Source organism: Pyrus communis, chromosome 2 (assembly GCF_963583255.1).
Source record: "Pyrus communis chromosome 2, drPyrComm1.1, whole genome shotgun sequence".
NCBI classification, from domain to species: domain Eukaryota; kingdom Viridiplantae; phylum Streptophyta; class Magnoliopsida; order Rosales; family Rosaceae; genus Pyrus; species Pyrus communis.
The window spans coordinates 14,178,092-14,185,379 of NC_084804.1; the positions used below are offsets into that span (position 1 = coordinate 14,178,092).

The 7,288-nt window shown below is 37.7% G+C and overlaps 1 pseudogene; it reads left to right on the forward strand.

Moving 5' to 3' along the window:
• The first annotated feature begins 2,801 nt into the window (after nucleotides 1-2,801).
• Nucleotides 2,802-3,645, forward strand: LOC137724821 (probably inactive leucine-rich repeat receptor-like protein kinase At5g48380; annotated as a pseudogene).
• The last annotated feature ends 3,643 nt before the right edge of the window (nucleotides 3,646-7,288 follow it).

Sequence of the window (7,288 nt, forward strand, 5' to 3'; positions counted from 1 at the left end):
TCTTTTGTGTTATCATCTCTTTTTCGTCCCTGCCACATCTCATTATCTGCTTTTCAGCACCATTTTCAGAGAATTTTGTTTCTTGACTGTTTTTTTACCCAAACCTAAGTCGATGGGAAACTTGGAAAGAAAGTAAATAGAAGTTGAAACGAGAACTCAGACGCATTGGCGAAGTGTTTAGTGCGTCATGCATTGCCAGAGCTGTTGAGTGCTTTGTCTAGTAAGACAAATTACTACTATATACCCGCGACTAATGTTAGAGAGGTCACATAATCGGTCATGGTATTGGGTTCATGTTCTGTCGCTAGCGTTTGAATTTGTCCCGTTTTCTTCTTTAAATTTGGTCTACTTAACTAGTTAATGCTAGGGTTTTTGTGGTTTCAGTTAGGTAATATGATCTTAAGCTCTGATATATGCCAACTAGCTATTGGTGGTACTCACTCTTTTCAGCGTTGGAAGAGGTCCCAAGTTAACCTAACTTGATTTGAAAGAAAGTAAATAAAAGTTGTAGAGAGAGACAACTCGAAGCGGGTCGAGGGTTTTGAGTTGTATGATGACTATTATATGATAAAGAGTAATGTTAGAGAGACCAAATCAGTTTTTTGGACCCAACGTATTGACAAGTACACCAACTGGTGATTCTTTGTCCAGTCGTAACTTTGAATACATGAGATTACTAGTTGTCAGGTTGGTGATAGGGATATACTTCGAGTAACATGTAAGGCCATGTCTAATCGAAGCAAAGCCAGAGGGCTCTCTTTGATCCTATAGCACTCTAAGAAATTAATATTTTAATGAATAGTGCAGGGCCATATTTCTTACCATCTCTAACCAAGGGATCAGAGGGCCACATGCCAAACATAACCCTGTAACAAAAAACCATCTTCAACCTAGGTCCAAAGGGCTATAGGGCCAAACATAATTTAAATTTAAAGACTACAACAATTTAAATTTAAAAACTACAAGGACTTAAATTTAAAAATTACAGCTACTTAAATTTAAAGTCTATAATCATCATCATCTTCATCATCCGCCATTGTAGGTGTATAGTCGGAGGTAAACAACTGTCGCTGGGCCATAATTTCCCTCTTTTTCCTATCAAAATAGGCCTTACTTATTGGAGTGTAATCCGAAGTGCTCCTTTGCATAGTCCTATCATCCATCTCTTCTTGTATTTGTTTGGCCCGTTCTTCATGCCTACAGTTCCTTTCTTCCGCGGCAATGACATTTTGCTCTGCCATTAATCGCAATGACGTCGCCACTTCCTGTTGAGCGGCGTAATCATCCTTTGCCTTGCTTTTTTCCTTCAACTTTCAGGCCTTGTTTCGTCCCACCTTCACTCGAAGACGGATTTTCTACCCTTGTTTCTTGAATGGTAGGAGATCCATCTTCATCCCCATCTATAGCTGAGGATGCAGTTCTGAACACCGGTGTAGGACCTACTCTATGTTGAGGTGGATCTTCAAATAACATCCACCCTTTACAAATTTCCCAACAACCGTGATGCTGAAAGGATTTCGAGCTGCCCTCCATATACAATTCCTCCGTTTGGCGTACCTAGAAAATATAATTACAAAAATTAAAGGAAATTAATTTATGAAATTAAATGTAATATAATTAAATATTTAAAATAAATTGTGAAAACACTTACTTCGTCGTAGTAATTGGTGCTGCTTTCATGTTTACTTGTGGCTGCTAACAGTGCTTGATGCCATTTATTCAAACTTGGATGAAAATGTTTCTACCATCTTGAAGAACAACTCTCGTGGTTTCGGGTATTCGATGAAGTGGTGCCTTCGTAGAACTCATAGTATTTTTTGAACACACGAGTCCAAACACCTTCACTTGTTTGAGAACTCCCCCTCACACTATCTTCTGAGACCCATCTATAAGACCTGCAAAGAACTTCATCTTCTTTTTGGGTTCAAGCCCTACCTTTCATTGCAGATGAGACCATTTGAAAATTATTGAAAAAATTGAAGGAAAGATTATTGGAAGAGGTAAGAAAATAGAATGTGAAGAATTGAAATAGAATGAAGTGAGATAGTATGGAATGGTGAAAATTATATGACAAATGGTGTAGGAATGATTTAGATATTTATAGGAATTTTTTAAATTTTTTTAAAAAAATGTTGGCCGAAAAAAAAATAATTCAAATCCAACGGTAACTGACGTCAGCTAGCCATTGGTTTTGAATTTGTGGCCCGACCTAGGGCTGAGTGGCTGGGTTGGGCCAGCCGATTTTCGGGCTATTTTCGGCTCTCTAGACCCTTCGGTTGGAGATGGCCTAAGAATCTCCTCTAAGCGTGACAAGATGAATGGCCCTTAAAACGCCCTGATAAGCTTTTCCTGCCCTCACTCACTTTATCATACCTATTCCACATACACACAGGCACACACCATATTTTCGAAATCATTAGCTCCATGGTACATGTTAGGTTTCTTCTCGTTTCCTGACTTGCCAGGACCAGTCGGACTTGTTTACTAGAAGAAACAAATGACACCAAACGGACGTATAAATCACTCTTACATTTACTTAAATTTACGTGTTGACAATATATCAGACTCTTTTGTATATCTCTTACAAAGACTGGGACTAAAGTGAGTTGAACTTTTTCATTTTTCCATGTGCATTTTCTTGTCGATTGAAATTTCAAACAACCCCTTCTATGGGTTCTTTGATCTAAGTGTCATAAAAAGCTAGATAGTTTCTGAAGCTTCAGTACTATCTTTCATTTCGCTCTGATCATCAGCTTCGTTAATCACATAACAAAATCTTTAGGCTATATTTTGATGCATGCATGGCTTTCTTAATTCTTACGCTGTTCAGTCCTGCACAACATCTTGGAATTTTTGTTGGTGTTGTGTTCTGGTTATTGCTTAGTTGTAGCTTCTGCTTTGCTGTCACAAGCGACATCAATTGCTTAAAAAGTATCAAAGACTCGCTTAACGACCCTTTAGGCTACATAAACTCTTCATGTGATTTCAGCAGCAAGACTGAAGGTTTCCCTTGTAACTTTATTAGAATCGAGTGTTGGCACCCTCATGAGAGCAAAGTTTTAAATATCAAGCTTTCGGATTTGGGACCAAGGGCCAGTTTCCTCAGGGTGTAGCAAACTGCACAAGCTTAACAGGCCTAGATCTTTCAAGAAACAAGCTTAACGGACCTCGTCCTACTGATATTGGTAGATCCTTCCGTTCCTTACTTATCTTGATCTCTCATCCAACAGCTTCTCCGGGTCAATCCCAGCAAATCTTTCCAATTGTACCTATACGAATGTGCTTATGCTTGATAACAATAAGTTTACGGGTAAAATTCCTCCACAACTTAGCCAGCTCTCTAGGCTTACAAGATTTACCGTGGCCAACAATCTTCTGTCTGGTCAAGTCCCAGACTTTGGTAATGCTACTATTTTTATTACAACAAACAATAGTGGACTCTGCGGGGGCACGTTGACGCCTTGCCGGTCGTCTCAAGTGAAGACGTCCATTGGTCTAGTTAAGGTTTTGAAGTCGCAGTGTTGTGATAGCAGCAGCAGCTGGTTTTGGATTTGCTTTTCCTTTGTCTTTCTGTTTTTTTTCCTTCCAAGAGCTCCCAGTGTACGTAGTTTGTGGGTCTTTTATCGAGGATTTAAGCTGAGGTAGCCAGCAACACTGTATTCTAGTTTCATGATATGTTGTAACTTATTTATTTTTTTTTGGAAGCATGTTGTAACTTATTTTCTTTTCATATTATAACAAGGAGATTAGTAATACCAGGTGAAGTGTGGTTGTTACGCTAAAAAATTTCTTGCAAGTATGATAGCACAACTGTGCCCCTTGAAGATACGCACATGATCAATTCGGCCAGGCATCTCTTTGACCTGATAACTAGTATCGCCTCCCTGCCCAGCTCCCATTTGTCCCTAAAGTTTGCAAATCATAATTTATAAGAGAAAATTTTCACAATTGACATATGTTAATAAATGAAACAAACTTTGCAAGTAGGGAAGTGTTATTGGCACTCCAAAAATCTCATTCTACACTCCTCACAAGCGTATTTTTCTTTTCTAATATAGAAAGTTTGGAGTGTAGAATGAGATTTTTGGAGTGTTAATAACAATTCTCTTGAAGTATATTAATAAATTCAACAATGATAAGAGCTCAAGAAATAACAGAAGACCCAACAAAGGGAGATGTTTACAACTTCGGAACTGTAATTCTTGAGTAGGTGACCGGTGAGAGAGCTACCCACATTTCTAAAGCCCCCGAAGACTTCAAGGGAGAGTCCAACTATTTTGGACGTATACCAGCTTCTAAGAGCCATTGGGGAGAAATATAACTTCACAATCGAAGATGGGATGATGATGCCTACAGACAATGGCGATGGTGATTGTAAAGACGAACTTATTGTTGCTCGAGAGATGATTGAGATGACCTGAATAAAAGGTGAGAGGTATTAGTATATGGCCAGTACCCTTCTGCAATTATCCGCTTTTGTGTACAGCAATGAACATTATTATTGCACTAGCAGATGAGCACACATTTTGTGTATGAACAATTTCATTTTATTTTTTGTTTTTGATTCAGGAGTGATTGGTTTTCAAAATTTTAAAAAAGAGTATGAGACCCCTCTTCACTTGGAAGTGAGAAGTTTTAGGTTCGAATCTTGTTGTGTGACTTTGCCGAACTCCTCCTCTCTTTAGTGTAAAAATATCGATGTAGTAAAAAAAAAAAAAAAAAGTATGAGACAATGATGATGCATATTTTTTCTTAATATAGGGTAAAATAGGAAAAATGGGAATATGATTGTCATTTTATTAAAAGGTACATAATTATTGTTTTGTCCTTCTTATGTAAACATTGTGTATTAAAAGTGAGGGTAAAATATAAAAAATAGGGATATGATTGTCATTTTCTTAAAAGGTTGACAAGAAGAATTTTCTTAATAATAGTATAGATATATGAGTTATGCTTGTTTAGACCTGCTTTTCTTTGACATACAAATGTAAAATCATCATGTTACAATTTTAAATTTGTGAGGTACTTTTATAGCTGCATTGTTTTAAGGTTCTTGTTCTGCTATATATGCCCACTCCACCATTTTTAGGGAAAACTATTAACAGTCATGGAGGAATTGCAAATTTGAAGAACATAGAGAAAACTTAGAGAGAAAGAAAGATTTATTTCTGATATATTTCACAAAGAAACAGTTATTACAATCACTTATCTAATACAAGGAGAGAATGCTATTTATAATCTATATAATCGGTTCAACCATATACTGACTTATCTACTAAGCCACTGCTGATGTGGCACTTTGAATGACTTGGCAACTATTCAATGCCCCCCCTCCTCTCATATACTGACTTATCTCCTAAGCCACTGCTGATGTGGCACTTTGAATGACTTGGCAACTATATCCAATGCCCCCCTCCTCAATCTTAGATGGGATAAGCCAGCTTAAGATTGAAATAGTGGCGAAGGAAATCAGGACGATGTAAACCTTTGGTGAGCACATTGAAATATATTGAACCACTAGATCTCCCTTCTAGACCCTCTCTCGGACAAAATGGAAGTCAATTTCCAAATGTTTGATTCGAGAGTGTTGAACCATATTCAAACTAAGGGCTATGGCTGACTGATTATCACAATGAATCAAGGGAGGAGAAGATATGAATTCATGGACGTCTCGAAGAATTAATCTGATCTATGCTATATCAGCAGCTGTATGAGCAAGAGCTCGATACTCTGCCTCAATAGCTCCTTGAAACAGAAGCTTGCTTCTTGGATTGCCAAGAGATAGGATTGTCCCCAAATAAACCACATATCCTGTAATTGACCGTCTCGTGTTCAAATCAGCAGCCCAATTTGAGTCACTAAAAGCATTCAATGTCATTGAAGTTCCTGATGCATGTGTGAGACCACAATTGAGAGTCCCTTGCAAAAACTGCAGAATGCATTTTACCATGCCAAAATGGACATATGTGGGTGAATTCATGTACTAACAAACATTGTTGACAGCAAATGCAATATCTGGCCTAGTGAAGGTTAGATATTGCAATGCTCCAACCAAACTTTGATAGTGTGTTGGATCAAGAAGAAGAGTACCCTCAGTGTTAAGAACTTGGTTGTTAGGTTTACAAGGTTTTGAACAAGGCTTGCTGTCATCCATCCCAGCCTTATGTATAAAATCCTTCACATACTTAGCCTGATTAACAAATATATCACCATTGGACTTATATTCTACTTGAAGTCCCAAAAAGTAAGCCAACTTACCCATATCTTTGAGACAAAAGACTTTAGCCAAAGTGTCTATCACCGATTAAACCTGTGTAGAACTAGATCCTGTGATGATTATATCATCAACATACAAAAAAAGAATGACCACATCATCACCAGTTTTCTTGACAAACAAACTAGAGTCTGAAAGAGATGGTTGAAAACCCATTGCTTGCAAGTAACTGGTAAATTTATCATTCCAAGCTCGAGGAGCTTGTTTAAGCCCATATAAAGACTTTACTAACTTGCAAACATGTGTAGGATAATCAGGATGCACAAAACCTCTAGGTTGAGACATATACACCTCTTCATGCAAGTCACCATGAAGGAAAGCATTTTTTACATCGAGTTGCCTAAGTTCCCACTTATGAGTTGCAGCTAAAGCTAAAATTGATCTCACAGTGGTGTGCCTAACCACTGAACTAAAAGTCTCTGTGTAATCCAAAACTTTTTGTTGACTAAAGCCCTGAGCTATGAGCCTAGCCTTGTATCTGGATATTGTACCATCAGAATTCCTTTCAATTTTATAGACCCATTTACTGCCTATAACATTTTTTCCAGAAGAAGAAGGAACAAGAACCCAAGTACCTTGAGTTTGTAGTGTATCAAATGCTTCTTGCATGGCAACTTGCCATTGAGGAATCTGAGAAGCTTGTTTAAATGTTGTAGGTTCTGAAGCATCAATAATGTTTACAATAAATGTAAATCCTCCTGAAAAATGATGATCTTCACTCAAATTTAATGACTGTACTTCAGGAAAAATGGCAGTGAAAGCTGAATAATCATTCCTGGAAATTGTACCAGTTTTCAACCGAGTTTGAATCCCTTGTGGAAGAGAATCAGGTTGTGAAGAGGTTGAAATTGCAGAATCATGACTTGGCAGCTTAACTTGAAGCTGATTAGATTGGAGGACATGCAACATTGGGGTATGAGTGGAAAAAGTAGCATTTGAACTATTTTCAGCAATAGAACTAGAGTCCTGAGATGCTGACATTGACCTATGAGAACTACTAGTTTCTGAAGTTGG